Source organism: Pinus tabuliformis, chromosome 2_1 (genome assembly GCF_031772625.1).
Source record: "Pinus tabuliformis cultivar Carrire ecotype Pingquan chromosome 2_1, CPIR1, whole genome shotgun sequence".
Classification (NCBI taxonomy): domain Eukaryota; kingdom Viridiplantae; phylum Streptophyta; class Pinopsida; order Pinales; family Pinaceae; genus Pinus; species Pinus tabuliformis.
Window position 1 is genome coordinate 753,326,639 of NC_142299.1, and position 16,064 is coordinate 753,342,702.

The following is a 16,064-nucleotide window of genomic DNA, read 5'->3' on the forward strand; positions in this document are numbered from 1 at the left end:
AAAACTGTAGGATGCTCTGATGCTAAAAATACATAGAGCATAAATTTGTTTTTTCCTTAGCTTGAAAATCCTACATCCATTTAAAAATTTGTTTCACGGGGAGTTGCATATGGATGATGGTAACATGATCAAGCAATTTCAAAAAATTCTAGTGCACAGTTACCAAGAAATTGGCCTCCATCACCTTTAGCCATTTTTGCATTTTCTCAATATTCGTGCATCCATTTAAAAAACTGTTTCATGGGGAGATGCATATGGATGATGGTAACATGCCCAAGCGATTTCAGCGAATTCCAATGCATAGTTTCCAAGAAATCAACCTCCATCACCTTTAGCCATTTTTAGTTTTTATCAAAATCCATGCATCCATTGACCAAAATTTTCTATGGGAGGTGCATAATGATGATGGAAACATGCTCAGAAACTTTAAGGTCAATCCAGTCTGTCGTTTGGGAGATATGGAAAAAATAAGTTACTGTCCCATTAAAATCTAGCATCAGCAACATGAGGGTGTAAATCTGAAGGTTGAAGTAGACACCTAAAGCTAGATCCAGCCAGAGGATACCTGCAAAAAGCACACAAGCCACACACTAGGGAGCATAAATCATATAGCAGAGGAGATACAGGCATGAAGCAACTGAAATACAAGCATGCAGCAACAAAGGTACCAAAATGCACCATAGCACGTACATTTGATTTACAGGTAAGTGTCTAACCCTCTCCTCTGTTGCAGCTATGTAATTCAAAAATATGCATAAGTGAATGAGATGGTTAGGGTTGAATCAGAAAAGGTGGCCAGTTAACTGGCACCCTCATCCAATTGACTGCGCTCATCCAGAGATGCCATCACATGCGTACCTAGTCAACTCACAGAAAAATCCAAAGGATAAGTAGTGGAGGGTATATAAACTCCGATGCAATGATGGGAAGTGATTGCGGGGAAGATTCATGAGGAGTCATGATGACAAAGTAGTGGGGACCAATGGTCCAAATATGGTAACGTACCTTTTTTCTAGTTCACCCCATCATCGGAAATATCTCAAAGAAGACATAAGTACTCCTCCTTGAAACTCCATCACCAAATTTTCTTCCATTTCATCCTCATTCACTTAGTTGCAGCAAGCTCTATACCACCTCCATAGCCTCGAAACCATCATTCTCTATCGTTTTCAGCCATCCTCCTACTATTGGCGTTCTACAGGAGCAAGAACACGTTCTATAGGAGCACCTATAGCCAGTTCTACAGGAGGGGCAGTAAGCAGTTTTTAAGGAGGAAACACAGGGTTTTTGCTCAAATTCTGGCTTGAAGAGGTAGGGTCTTTATAGACCCACCTTGATTATTAATATGTGCAATGAATGATACAATTTTAAGAGGGAATTAAGCCTATAGAAAGAGAGGGATTCCATAAAAACATTTCTGCCTGTTTTCTTAGAAAAAAGAACAAGAACAGTTTTTCTCTGTTTCCTGTTTCTTCAAAAAATTGTCTCCACCTCTACTTGGGGTGTTCCAAAGGGGTATAAGCAAAATGACAGGGGGATTCATGACGAAGGAACCCACAAATTCAGTTAGGCTCCATGAACATCCCGAGGTGGTAGCCATTTTCACCAGAGCAAATTGGATGCCATTTTTCGAAAAATTTCGAGGGTTTGATGAAGAAGTGGCTCAGGAGTTTGCCATTTCTTTAGTACCTCACTCAAAGACCCATGCCACTATTACTTTCAGAGGTCTCACCATGGAAATCACCCTAGAATTTATCAGTAGGGTTACCAACCTTCCCCTTGTATTATCTAGGAGCAAAGATTAAAAGCCAATGGAACAAGTTGCCAAGAAAACCTTCTTCCAACCAAATGAACATCCTGTAGAAGACAAAAATGGCATTAGAAGAACAAGAATACCTTACCCTTGGAATGACGTCAGTTACCAAATCATCAAGTATATTTCCTATGATGGGAGGTATAGCATAGTTTATGGCTACCATTTTAGACTTCTCCATGAGCTGAGATATGGCATGGACACTTCCACACCACAAAAACTCAACATCCCCTATTTTATCCTACAGAACCTCATAGACTCCAGCATTAAGCTGAAGGTAGGAGGTCCAGATCAATTAGCTCACCATGGGTTAATTAAACTATTAGTGGAAGAAGCCCTCCACACCTTCACAATCCCCATAGCATGGGAAATATTTAGAAATATGACAGGAGAAGATGATATAAAGGCCCTCACATATGACCACAGTCCTCTAAAAGCGAGGGGGAAGACCAACAAGGGGAAGAAGGGGAGGAAACTAAGGAACAAACAGAGGAGGAAGAAACCAAAATAGAGAAGGAGGAGACTAAACAGAGGAGGAAGAAACCAAAACAGAGCAAGAGGAAAGAAAGCCAGCAGAGGCAGAGAAGACAAAAGGAGAGGAAAAAGGGGCAAAAAAGACAGAAGTGTCTCCTAAGACCCTAGAAAGGGAGGCAACAACTATTCTTGCTTCCCTCAGCACCCCAGTTAAACCCAAGCAAAAGAGGAAGAGGCAAACATCAATATATTTCAAGGCTTGGAAAAGCACAAGGATAAAAATAGGGAAACCATAGCCATCTTCAACAATGCCTATTATCAGTGAAGATTCACCCACTATTAAAGGGGAAGAATCTCCCTCTAAAACCCCCATCACATATGAAAGAGGAAGTCCCAGATCTTCCACCTGGAAGGAAAGTGTGCAACTACAGGACTCAAAACTAGCTCTACAAGAAGCACAGACTGTTCTACAGAGACCCACACTAAGCTACAGGAGACCGAAAAACTTGAGAGAAGGGTGGAAAAACAGCCAAAAGGGAAGGAGGAAAAACAGAGACTCAAGAACCTGACCCCCAGCCTAGTTTTGGCTCTTACTACAATCTTCTTGAGGGTGGGAAATCATTCCATAGAAATTTACAGTCCCACTTTTCTTTGAGTTGGAGAAACAAAGGATAAGGAGCCATTGATGGATGAAAAACACCAAATCCAATGAGGTAGAGGATATTTGCCACATGGAGAACCAACTTAAAGAGATGGGTAGGGAGTTAAGTGCTGTAAGACATAGAGAGGCAATCACAAGAACTCACTTGGAAGCAGAAAATGAGCTGCTAAAAAGATAGATGCAAGAAAAGGAAACACAATTGGCATGCATGGCCAACTGGTCTATGGAGGCACTATAGTGTAGACCACTAGCAAAATCATATGCAATATACCTCAAAGACCAGTGGCTACAGTTTTAGATCAAGACTTTGGTGCAGAGAGGCATAATGCCTTTTCAAGATTACAAACAATTCATGGACCTATGTGACCAAAGTTCAGCAGAAGACAAGGCAAAGATAGCAGAGTTCTATTTGCATAACATGGCCCTCACCAATATGAACCTATGGGATCCCAATGCTAGGCTAGGGGACCTGCAACTAATGGCCATGGCCTCATGGATGAATCATGAGGAGAAAAGGGCAACATAAATAAAAAAGATGATTGAAAAAGAGAAAAATGAACCACTAATGATCAGAGCGGAGCCATCAGATCCCATGGCTCTCATCAATACACACCAACTACTTGCAAATAATCCTCAAAGTGCCCCTAAGTATATCAATGATCAGGCTCAGGCCATTGCACATTTTGAGGACATGGAAAGATTACTTGCAGATGATATATTCATGCTTGTATTGGAATACACTGCCACACAGCTTACAAATAAGGAGTATCAAACAAGGATGAAAGAATCATTAAGGAGAGTGCCACTGTACAAGCACTCTATGCAGAGTTTGAAGGTCAATTAGATTGGCCTCAAACTAAGTTCCCCGCTACTGCTAGGACTGCTCGAGGGCAGAAAAGAGGAAGAAGAACAATAGCAGTGGGAAGAAGTGGGTAGAAAGGTAGGATTCCATGATAAAGAGGAGCATCTCACATCAGAAGCATGGGATGTCATGGAGGCCATCAGGGCCATCAAAGATGAGGAGGTGGACTAGTTGCTCAGAGGATGAGCAACACATTCAGTAGGGGGGTGATGATGAGCCCCATAAATGGGTAATTATATGGGCTCATTTTGCCTCTTAACTTATCTTAATCCACCATTCTCATTATTTTATTGCATGTGTTTTATTACATTTATGATAATAGAGTGAGTTGGGTTGGTCATTATGCCTTGAAGTCTAATGTGTGCTTAATGCAGATTTTTGGTCAATTTTGGAGACAAAGTCAAAGATTTAATGAACATTTGGCAGCAAATATTCGAAGAAGACAAGGGAGAGGATTTATAGGAGGGTGTCCCCCTCATTTATGACTCCCTACTTCGAATTCTCCTTCATAAAGCTCAAAGCACAAGCAGCCACATCAATGCATCAAAGAGGCAGTCGAGCAAGTGGAGGATAACTGCTATCTATCTCAAGTTTTGGGAGCCAAGCCTCCCTGATTTTAAGGGAGCTGTTGGGAGCTCTAGTCATATAAGTAGATAGGCCTAGGGCCTCATTAGGTTGTTGAATATCAGTCAAATTTTTGAACTTTTGTTGCAGTTTTGCTCTTCTCAACTTCGAGCTTACTTTTTTTAACAGTTTCATGTCATGATATTATTATTTTGATAATGAAGATGAGATCTTGTTCGAGCTATCACTGAGTTACCTCAGAGGGATGAAGATCTTGGGTTAGGGCCCAATCCAAGCACCTCTTTTTTTGTATTTATATGCTTTGTTTCAGTTTATGAATGAGTTTCTGTTAGATAGATTTCTTTCTTAGTTAAGAATAGGTTGCTTTTGGTGATTTAAAAGGTTGTTTCCATTTCAGTTTGTTGTAGCAGGTTGAACAGTGATAGAAGAAGATACAAAATGGAAATCAACAGAGCCCTAGCCTCCTTTCTCCCCTTTGGGTCCATGAACTGAGGCCAAGACCCTCTTGCTGCCACAAAAAACACAGATTTGTCTTTTCCATAGGATCTCTAGTGTTGCAGTTTGTTAGAAGGTTAATGATTTTGCTGTAGATCTATTTCACCATGTTCATTTCTATCTTTACAATAAATTTCCTTCCATTTTTTCTTTCCATATAGCATTGTTCAGCATTTACTTTCCTAGATCAGAATTTAGACTAGCTTGATGAATAGTTATATTTTTTAGTGTAGCTAGTTTCTTTGCTTGCTTAGTCCCAATGTTTGATTTTCAAATATCTTGCAGTACATCTCTACTCACAATAATTCAACCAATCAGCCATCACCATCTCTCTTTGATCCATGTTCCACAGGTCATCCAAAATCCCTCACAAATCTGCCTTAATTTTCTGCACTTTTCTCATGAACTCTCCTCTCTTCCCTTGAACAAGTCCAACCATATTTATCTTCCCTAATCCTCCTTGATGAACCTTAGACACCTTAACACATCCTCCTAGCCATAAGCTACCATTTCCACACATTTTCCCACTTTCAAAACCTCTAAAACAGCTCTCGTCATCCTCCTGTAGACCTCCTGTAGATCCCCTGCAACCTCCTGTAGATTTTCTTGTAGGTGTCTTTTTGAAGTCCGATTGCATGAAAAGCCTCCAGAAGGCCACCTGGGACCTCCTAGGATCCATCCACACCTTCCTACACCTTTGCAAACTCCAAATTTTCCCTCCATCACCACCTAATCACTGCCACATTCGCAAACAAATAAATTACATGCATGACAATGTCACCTGAAAATACATAAAAATCCAAAAAGATGTTTTTTTCTCATTTCCTTCTAGAAATAGCTTGAGTAGATGTTTTGTTTTCCTAGATTAAGTACTAGCATTCATTTCATGGTTTTTCATCTCTCTCTCTGCAAAAATAGGATTAGTTGGTTAATTAGGGTTTGCTAGGTTTACTTTGCATTTCAATCTTCTTTCTCTTTGTGCAAGTAGAGTAGCCTCTGTAGAGTAAGATTTCCTTTCTTTCATCATATATAAAGCTTCTTCTAGAATTCATAGAAGTTGGTTTGAGCTCCTAGTGATCTTGCGCCAGCTAACCAAGTGACAGGCTGTAGTAAGAACTAGTACTTGTGCATACAGCACCATTGCTTCCAAGTCTATTACGAACTACCAGGTTGATAAAAGTAAAGTAGGAAGCCCAGTAGTTGCCACATTATTGCTGCAATACTGGTGCTCACCACATTATTTACACATAGGGGGGAGATGAGATGTTTCCATATCTGCACCTACCTTGTGATCGACTGATGCAGGGATGTGCATACTGGAGTTGGACCTTTGTATTTCCTGTGTATATATTTTTTTTCTCATGGTATTTGATTGTTGTTGTTGTTATGTGTGCGTACTTTGTTGATGTACAAGGTGCTATTGGTGGTGGAAATTCCTACTCAGAGTGGTATGAATACTACAAAGAGCCTCATGAGTTTGTATCACCCCCCTCCTACTGAGAAAAATAAGATTATGGTTTTATGTGAGGTTTGCAGAGGCTACTACAGGAAGAGGTTCTCTTCCTGTAGCAGCCCTTTTCTTCTATTCCAGGATCTTCAAACTGCATGGGGGAATGAGAGAATATGGAAAGGGTCTGGATGATGATGCTAGGACTGTGAAGGAGTGGTGTAGATGTGTGAAAATGGAGAGGATTTTCTCTATGTGTTTTTCAAAAAAAAATTACAGGCTAGGAAAGAGTGGAAGGATTTTAATGAAAAATATTGATTTGTCTATGAACTGGGATGGGTGAGTGATGGATAGATGGTGGACCATGTTGGGGGAACCTTATTTATCCTTTTCAAGGTAATTCTTAGTGTTCCTTTCACTCAGATTTCCTTCTTGTAGCTTTTCAGAGCCCTCCTGTAGCACTACAGAACCTTCCTGTAGCAATTACATGTCCTTCCTGTAGCAATCCAGAGAGGGGGGTGAAATTTTAGTTTTGAGCTAATGGGATGTGGGGAGTGGTGAGCACATAAGTTTGGATGGTGGATATGAAGTGGATGGAGGGAGAAGTGGAGAAAATATTGAGGATGTTGGCCTTGTAGTTATGGAATATGCCACTATCTTTAAACTTGTAAAATGACAAAAGAAATTAATAGACATGTTGTGGATCCATGTCCTCGGATTTTCTTTGTTTTGTTTTTTTTTTAGACACATAGGCTACCTCAGAAGAGGTTTTAAACTAGTATGCCTACCCTAGGTGCCTCAACAAAGGTTTTTACCTAGGGATATTTATTTTTCTTCTTTTTCTTTACTCCTAGGCCACCTTAGAGATATTTTTAACCCAAGAGTTGGCCTCAGATGCATCATAAAGGTTTTCGTTTGGGCCTTTTATTATAATTATTATTATTATTCTAAGACGATATCTAGAAATGTTGTGAACTGGAAGATATGACACTTCCAATCACATTGATTTCTCTCATGATGATGTTGATGAATTCTTCCTTAGATATAGGTTTTTTGTATACCTTCAACTTGTACCCATTGACAAGCAAGAGAATCCCTTATTCATCAATGGTCTTGATTTGAACAATTCTATTGTCATGAAATTTCTGTATCAGGTATGGGTCTAACCATATTGTCATCAATTTTCCTTTGAAATCCTTGAACCTAGAGTCATACAGTAAGGTCCAATCCCCTTCTTGGAAAACGTTATCCTTGATATGCTTATCATGCTAGACATTCCTCTTTAATTATATAACTTTAGTGTGTAGGAGGGCCTTCATTATGAACTCATCCAAACCATTCAACTGGAGCAGCCTCTCCTACTGTGATTTGGTGACATATGAATCCAATTGGGCTATCATTCTCAAAGTAATATACTCAACCTCAATGGAGAGTAGAGTTTTCTTTCCATAAACTAGATTATATGGAGTAAAACCATTAGTTGTTTTCCAAGTTGTGTTATAGGCCCAAGTGGCCCCCACTAATATGTCTTCCTAATTCCTCCTGATGTTGCTTACAACATTGGTGAGGATGCACTCCAATGCTCTATCTGTAACCTCTACTTGTCCATTTTCCTGAGGGTCATAGGTAGTAGATTTTATGTGTTTGATATGATGCTTCCTGAAAAGATTCTTGATGAGATGTGATGTGAATTGAGCTCCCTGATCAATAACTATCTCTTTGATGTACCCAAATTTGTAGAACACATTCTCCCCTAAGAACTTACCCACTTTCTCCTTCGTTGTTGCCTTGACAACCTTTGTCTCAACTCACTTTTTCAAATAATCAGTGCACACAGTGATGTACTTTTTCTGCCCTGATGGTGGATCAATTGGTCCAATGAAATCCATGCCCCACTTACCAAATGGCTCCAAGACCACTTGGGGTTGTATGCGCATTTCATCCTTGGGTGTGGGTTTCCCCATCCTCTAAAACTGATCACATCTATTGGTATACCTTCTTGCATCTTAATGGAGAGTGGGCCAATAATAGCCATCTTGTAAGGCTTTGAAAGATGTTATCTTGGTTGCAAAATGATCTCCACAGGGCCCATCATTGCAGTATAAGAGTATGTCAAAGACTTTGTCTTCCTTGACACATCTCCTTAAGATCTAATCTGGTCCCAACTTGAAGAGATTTCCCCCAATCCAATTGAAAGGGGTGCTCTTCCATAAAATTATGCTCTTCTCCCTAGATGACAGATTTGGAGGAAATCTTGCAGCAACTAGGTAGTTGTCTATGTGAAAAAACCATGGAGAGAGCATTGAGATAAAAAAATAAGTTCTCATATGGAAGCTGATCATCGACCATCCCTTCATCACATGTAGGCAAAGCAAGTCTAGACAGAAAATATGTAACTACATTTTATTTTCCTAGCTTTTCAATGATAGTTAAATCAAACTATTGTAACAAGAGCAACCATCTAATGATTATAGCATTCACATTAGGCTTATTCATTAAGTATTTGATGGTTGCATGGTCAGTATGAATAAAATTTTGGTATCGAATGATGTAGTGTATGAATTTGTTCAAGGAGTGTACAAAAACTAGGAATTCTTTCTTAGTTACAGTGTAGTTCAATTTAGCCTTAGACAATTTTTTACTAATGAAGTAAATGGCATAAGGTAACTTACCATCTATTTGTCCCAAGGTTGCCCGCATGGCTTTTTTAGATGCATCAACGTGGATATGGAAAGGAAGAGCCCAATTTGGGCCCCCGAGTATGAGTGGAGTGGTTAATTTATCTTTCAAGATCTTAAGGGCCTCTTCGCAGCTATCTGTCCAGTAGAATTATGAGTCCTTGGCTAGAAATCCAAACAATGGTGAGGCCACTTTGCTAAAGTCCTTGATAAAATTCCTATAGTATCAAGCTAAGCCTAAGAAAATCCTAACATCCCTCTACTTTTGAGGAGTAGGGACCCTTTTTATGATGGAAATTTTGTTTGGGTCCACTTGTATTCCCTCCTAAGATATCGAATGGTCAAGGACAGTCCCGACATTCATTAAGAATTCACACTTCTTAGATCTAAGTGAGAGGTTCATTTCAATTCACTTCTTTAGGACTTTCCCCAAGTTAAAGAGAGCCTCTAGGAACTCACACCCATAGGGAGTGAAATCATCCATGTAAATATCTATAGAGTCATGGACCAACTCAACAAAGATGCGAAGAATTTCCCTCTGAAAAGTGGCAAGGGAATTACATAAATCGAAAGGAAGGACCCTATAAGCAAAGGTACCCCAAGGATATGTGAATGTAGTTTTGTCTTGATCCTCAGAGTTGATCTAGATCTGATTGTAGCCACTGAATCCATCTAGGAAAGAAAAAAACTCCGTCCCTACAAGACCATCTAACACTTGATCAATGAAACATCAAGGGAATTGGTCTTTCTTAGTGGCTTCGTTCAGTTCTTTGTAATCCACACAGATCGTCCACTTCCCATTCTTCATTAGGACCAAAACTAGAGGGGACACCCACTCACTATTGGAGATGGGGTATATGAACCCTTCATCTAGCAAATTTTACAACTCTTTGTTTCCTATGTCCTTGAGGGATGGGTTCATTATCCTCTAAGGTTGGCGCATAGGTGTGCATCCCTCCTTGATGTAGATTTCATGAGTCCAAATTGACAGATGCACCCCCTTCATTTATTTATAGCTCCAAGAAAAAGAATCTAAGTGCTCTCTCAACATTTTGCACAACTTCTCTTCTTGGTTGGCTGAGAGAGAGGGGTTAATATTCAAGGTTTTAGGTACAACTTTGAAATGTGTAGGATTTGGGACAATTAGGCATAACTTAGTCCAAGGATTGCCCTCATATTCCTTCAAAAGCTCATAAAGAGGTATGGTATTGGGGGGTTGGTTTTGGAGGATTTGGTCATTGAGGTCATTTTCATCAAGTTGCCCTCCTCCTATGACAACATCTAGGGTACATATTGGATGGAATTTTGCATGATACACTTCATCTTCCTCCTCCTATTTTAACCATAGGGGTAAGTCATGCTCAATGGATGGCTAAGAAGGAGGGTACAATACCAATTGTTTGGAAAAATGCCCATTCTTAATGGTGATGTTCCTAGCCTTGCAACTTATGTAAGCATTAGCCATGTCTAACCATGGCCTTCCTAGGATGAGAGGATAACCATTGAATTTTTTTTGGGCTGGAGAACTAACAAGTCAGTAGGATACTCTGAGGAGTTAATAGAGACCATTACATCCCCAACAACTCCCTCAGGAGCCACTATGGATCTATCTGTAAATTGCAACATTGTAGTGGTCTTTCTCAAGGATCCTTAGAGGTATAGTTTTAACATGGTTTCTTTAGTCAACACATTGATGGCATCCCCAAGATAAATCAGGGTGCAAGGTATAATGATGCCATCAATTTTCACATCTACCACTGTACTTCCATGGTATAGATATTTTGGACAAATCACTCTCCCCGACATCAAATCAGATAATTGACCAATAACAATGATGGTGGGGGTCTCTCTTTTTATCCTCCTAGGGTTTTTGAAACATTTCTCTTTGATAAGATTATTGTAGATCGGAACATCCTTAATAGCTTGGAGGAGGGGTATTTTAACACATAGATTCTTAAATCCCCCCAAAAGTTCAATCTCTTATGGGGTGTTCTAATTAGGATGGATCAATATCTTAGGAAAAGGAGGTGGATTTACTTGAGGGATACTCTCTTCCTTTTCCTCTTCTAGATCCTCAAGTGGAGATGGAGGTTGGTTATCTGGGAGAACTCTTCCAAACCTAAGTTTGATTTCTTGAATCTCCACATCATAGGCATGGTAAGATGTCTCTCCACTGTAGACCTATTGTGATTGCTTGTTATTCGGGTTCATATTGGGTTAAGCAGGCATCTGAGGTTTCTTGGATGGAGTAGTATGAGTGAGCTATGGTTGAGATGGAGGTGGAGGCAATAAAGCAGGAGGTTGGTTGATTTGAGGCCTCCACCCTTGTGATCGGTTATTCAATTGAGGATGTGGGGAAGCATATGGCTGAAATGGTTGATTGTCAGGTTGGGAAGGATATTGAGGTGCATAAGGCTAAGAAGGAGGTGTGGACCATGATGGATGAGTGAAAGGGTACCAGAGTGGCAAGGGTGCATTCTATTTGGGATGATAATAAGAGTAAGATGCACCCTGTGTTCCCTTCTGGTATCGTTGAGGTGCTTGAGGCCTCCTTTGATTTATAAAATAAAGTTTCTCAACCCCACCTTTTTCCCCTTGGTATACAAATTTTAATCCAGGAAAAGAAGTACATTTATCTGTGGCATGGGTTTCCTCACAGACTGGGTAGATCTCTATGACATTTAATGGACATTCATTTCTGGTGTGCCTTCTAGTGCATTTAGGGAAAAAAATAGCTAAGGCCCTTTCTGCTTCCTCTTGTCTCCTCTTGATTTGCATGGTATCCATTTGAAAAGAAAAGGTATGTAACATTTAACTTTTAAAGTCCTTCAACATGTTTCCAATTTCATTCTTGATGGATGTTGTGGAGGGAGAGGAATTGACCAAAGCTTGACTAGCCCTACCCTTCTTCCTAGTAGCCCTACAGTCAGCCTTCACTGAAGAAGAGTGAAGTTTTACTATTTGAAGGTGTGGGGGTGTTTGGAATTTGTTTTACTTTGGTATATCTACTCCTTCAAGGCATGAAAGAAATTTTTTCTTCTTTTATATGATTTTTCAAAACTGAATGCAAAAGAGAAAGAAATGCTTAAGCATAAATAACATCTACCTGGACACCTCCCCAACAACAATGCCAAAAAGTGGCGAGCCCTGGTATTGTACCAAGAGTGTTGAAACTCCCAAAGGCTCCTCAACTTTATTTATCAAGCTGGGGTTTGTATGAACTTCGAGGTGACAGTGTTATATACATAGTAGATGTAATTTTACTCATGCCACCCTCAACTAGGTCATTTGATCATTAAGACTCCAAGACCATTATTCAACTGAATTAGGGGAAATTAACCACTGAAAGTGAAATTAAAAATCTAACTCTAATGTAGAGAAAGTAAATTCTTTTCAAATATAACTTGCAAATGCTACCAACTTTTGAATGCTACTGAATCAATTCATGGAAGAACACAAGAGTTATGCTACCTGTAGAAAGGAAACTATGCTAATTGAAATCAACCATCTAGCTATCAAATTCACTCGTAAGCATGAAATTATTCTACCAACTCATAAATCAAGATTTCATGCATCATCTATCTAATTCACACTGCATACAAAGTAATGTTTTACTTGCCAAATCTGTGATAAAGAAACTAATACTATTCTCTCTTGCAGTTAAGGAAAAAGGATGGTAGGAATGACCTAGGTGTTGCCTCTGATCTTGAAGTCCAAGCTAGAGGGTAAACCTACTTCTAACCTAAGTCAAACTTGCATTACAAATCAAAATTAGGGAAAAACAGGCTACTACAAGCATGCTACAGGAAAGCTTCTACATGATCGTTGTATTATTACAGGAAGGCTACCAAGAGGGTTTAAGAACAATGAGATCAAGGGATGAAAAGATGGATGAAGGTTATGGTAGATTGATGGAAGGTGAAAAAATCCCTTAGCCAAGATCAACACTTCAGGAAGGCCAAGTTTGGACCAAGAGGGTTGCTCACAGTGACCTAAAAGGCAGAGCTCAAGAATTGTTTGAGATTCATCGAGAGAGAGTGGAGAAGTCCTAGATGGAGATGGTTAAAATTCTGCTTGCCTGTATCTCCAATTTTCCTCCAACATCACATGCACATTCTCTTCTTATCATTCACAAAATATACTAACCAAAGGTGGAATTTGAATTTAGAAACTATCTAACTTTTTCCAAAAACTTTGATCTATGCAATGGATCAAATTCTAAGCTACAAAAATTATATGAAAAACAAGATAACCATTGTAGACCTTTTCCAAGAAATCATAAACAAGAAATCTTCAACATGGTGTTTTTGGGTTGTGATTGTAGATTCCTCTAGCCATGCTTCGATGAGAGAGATTAAGATAGAGGTAACGATCACAGGATTTTTGAGGAATTATGTCCTAATAAAATGCAGCAACTAACAAACATTCTAACCTAAAAAGGAATATCAATACATAAGAGAGACCTAAGCTACTGGGGTTGGGCCCAAACCCAAGAGCCTCAGCCCTCTTAACTAACTCAGTGGTGGATCAATAAGAAACTTCTCATTATCAATGCAGAAATGTCAAATACATCACATAACAAGTAAAAAATAGTAGTAACAAGTGGTTGAGCTCAATACCTTCTTAGCTGCAAACAAATTTTGAATCCTAATGAGTTCTTTGGCATGTTTAATTATACAAAAGGGTAGCTACAAACAACTCCCTAGAAAATAAGGGATCTTTTATCCCAAAACTCAAGAAAGGTGGATCTAGATCTTCCTTGAACTACACTAGCTTGGTTGCCAATGACCTTGTCCTGCTTGGCTGCTAATGACTTCGAGTTGATGAGAGATAAAGTGGTGATATTTGATGATTGAAGGAGTTAAGGAGGTCGACAACCTCCTAGAATATCTCCCCGTTATCTACTCTGAGCTCCTTCATTGAAATTATCTCAAAAATTTTCCAATTATTGCATTTAAACCATATTAGGCCACATGACATACACATCTTTCACCCCTCACACTAAGCATAATATAACAAAAATTGTAAATAAATGTGAGAAAGAGATAATTTTAAATCTGGGGGATGGAATTATGACCCTTATGATATACCTATTGATGAGCCTCAACGGAGTTCACCCCTCCTCGGCTACATCTCTTGGCATGCCAACAAGTCTATACCACTCATATATTCAGTAGAAAAATGGAGTACATTAACGTTTACTGATGGAAACATGTGGCTATTACCCCTACAAGGTAAGATTCTCCTGAAAGAACTCTCACAAACATCAACAACACAAAGCATCTCCTACAAATATGTCATACTCCAACTGAAATGACCTAAACTGAGCATGTGGGTACTTCAATTCCAAATTAAAGAACATAAAAAAAACTTCCCTTAACATAACATAATGAGAAAAGTGAAACTGAGTTGAACCGTGCAAGTAACAGTTATTGCAATAGAATTCTGAAGGTGAGAAAACCCCTACAAGGCTTTCTCCATGCTCAAACACCTTCCAGAACTACTTCTGAACCTTAATTTATCCATACACCCTTAGTCTCAAAACTACAAACATAATACTTAGATGTGCTCAAATATAAATTAGAGGTCACCAATGGATTCATAACATCCAAAAACCCCTAAGTGGAATCTTTCTAAGCTCAATTTCACCAAAAACTCCAAACAAAAATGGCTCCCAAGCTCCCATATCATTTTTACTATTAATTGTCCTACAAATCAGACCAACAGTCTAAATTTCCTACAAATATTCTCGAAATTATGCTAACCTAGCGACAAATTCACCCTCCACTAGTGAATTTTGTAGGATCATTAAATTTCCCAATGACCCCTTAACTCTGAAAATTGTGGTTATATAGGCCACATGGGGCTGAAGGCTGGGCCTTAACGTCCACCCCCGCTAGCCTAGCCCTTAAAACATGGGCACATGGTCATGTGCATGCCACAAGTCTAAGGGTTTGGCTAACCACTCGCCCTTACCACCAAGGCCCATAAAATTTGGCGCATGGTCTTGTGCGGTGGCATATGACCCTTGGGTTGGCCCCCATCCACCAATGATTACATCTAAGCACTCCTTCCTTCCATGTTTAGTTATATGTGAGGAGTGGTGACCATGGGCTAGGGATAAACCCTAACCCACTTGTTTTTTGCTCCTGTGGTCTCATGGGGTGTGGTGACTGGGGATCAGGGGCTTAGTCCTGACCCCTCCCTCCATTGGGTGCCATTGTAAACTTTATATAGTGGTTAGATATTATACATAATAAGACCAATCACGTAGCCTAGTGGTAAGGCATTAGAGTTGTGGACATGAGGTTCCAAGTTTGAATTCATAGAGGCTTTTTCAGCCCATATCATAATTTTACCGCTTTGTCAGCGTGCCACGTGGTATCCCATGACTGGGCCACGTGGCACCACTCCATTGGCCACATAAACACCCAATCAACCAATCATATTTCGACCACATGCACCAAAACCAGTGAACCAGAACATGCAAAGTGTTAGTACCTCGTTGTCTCATGCCTGTATGGTCACCCTACTAACTCAACAGTATGATCAACCCAGTCAATAGACCTGCTCAAAATTTTGTTGTTGGGCCAAAAGGTTAGCACGTGAGAACTTGAGCATACGGTGTCAGATTAAGGTGAAACGAATGTCATTGGATTTAGAATGACAAGCACTTTGACTTGATGTTAGTTTCAATACTTTCTAGTTACTTTAATTTTTTAGCTAAAAATTGATGACCTGGTCACCTTACATATGACACTTTGACTAGTCTCAATGTTCATGGACACCATGGATGTCCGATTTGCATATTTAAGGGTTTGTGAGTCACTCAAGTAGTTTTCACTAGTGTATTTATTGTGGAAATATTTATGTTAAACACTTTCATTTTCTAATGTTACATTCTAGTTGTTAGAAATTCTTGTAGTTTCCTCACCAATCACCTAAAGACTTTGATGCTTCAAATGGATCATTTCCTTTCAATAGTTTCCTTCATTGTTGGACACCCCCTTGAATATGAATATTATCTTGAACCTCCACTTCAATATTAT